Source organism: Microtus ochrogaster, chromosome 10 (genome assembly GCF_000317375.1).
Source record: "Microtus ochrogaster isolate Prairie Vole_2 chromosome 10, MicOch1.0, whole genome shotgun sequence".
NCBI classification, from domain to species: Eukaryota; Metazoa; Chordata; class Mammalia; order Rodentia; family Cricetidae; genus Microtus; species Microtus ochrogaster.
Window position 1 is genome coordinate 52,236,807 of NC_022016.1, and position 1,504 is coordinate 52,238,310.

Consider the following 1,504-nt stretch of genomic DNA (forward strand, 5'->3'; position numbering starts at 1 on the left):
TAATTCCAGCACTCAGGAGTCAGAGGCAGTCAGATCTCAGTGAGTTTGAGGCCACCCTGGTCTAAAGACAGTTCCAGGACAGCTAGGGCTGTTACACAGAGAAACCCTGTCTCAAAACAACAACAACAACAACAAAATTGTTAGACAGTGGGGACACATGCCCTTAATCTCAACTCTCAGGAGGCAGAGGCAGGCAGATCTCTGTGAGTTCAAAGCTAGCCTGGTCTACAGAGTTCCAAGACAGCCTCCAAAGCTACACAGAGAAACCCTGTTTCAGAAAGCAAACAAAAACAACAACAACAACAAAAGAGTTGCTATGGTCACGGTGTCTCTTCACAGCAATAAAACCCTAACAAGACAAATGGGTTAGATGCTGGGGTGGGCCAATTCAAAGCCCTGGAAGTGGGTCTGGGTGGTAACTGAACTGGTCAGTCCTGACCGCTGGGGCCTCAGGCAAGGAGTGGAACCAGCTCTCCCACACCCACAGTGAAGGGTGGGACCATCTCTCACAGACTCCAGGGGCAGCAGGACCATGGACCCAGACATGGCTCTCAGCAGCAACTCATGTCCAGATGTCACCATGGCCCCACTGGCAGCACAAGCCACCCAGATCAGGATGGCTCAGCAGCAGCATGGCCCAAGGACACAAACAGGCTCTCAGGTGGAGGACCAGACCCTGGGCTTCCACACACTGAACAAAAATGACTTTATGGCTGGGGGTCACCTCAACGTGAGGAGTTGTATTAAAAAGTCACAGCATTAGGAAGGTTGGGAACCACTATGTTTGACAAATCATGATCTCAGCCAGGGAGTGGTGACACCCACCATGGGCAGTTCTTCCGCCTCAGTTAACCCAATCAGAATAATCTCTCACAGGCATACCGGAAGTCCATCTTCAGGTGATTCTAGCTTTTATCAAGCTAACAATTGACACCATCACATTATGGCAGCATAAAATTCATCGTTTTATGGGGCAAGAGGGTGATGGCTCAGTATTTAAGAATACTTGCTGATTTTGCAGTGGACCCAGATTCAGTTCTAGAACCCAAACAGGGGCTCACAACCATTTGTAACTGCAGTTACAGAGGACCCAGTGCCCTCTCTGGCCCCTACAGGCACTGGGCGCATAGTGGGATCACACATTTGACCTTCGATGCCTGGCTTTAATCATTTAACACAACCTCGTCAAGATTCATCCGTGCTTTCCATTGCTTGATTTTTGTTATTTATTTAGTTAGTTATTTATTGAGACAGGATTTCTCTTATGTGTAATCCTGGCTGTCCTAGCAGTCCCTTTGTAGACCAGGCTGGCCTCTTCTGCCTGCCTCTGCCTCTTGAGTACTGAGATTAAAGGCATGTGCCCCCACCAACCTGCTCGTCTGTTGTGAACTATTATGTTAATTAGGCAAAGATGTGTTTGTTACATTTGTTTCCGCAGTGGGAGATTAACTGTGTAACAGTGTGTTACATTGGTTTCCACTGTAGGAGATTAACTGTGTAAAGA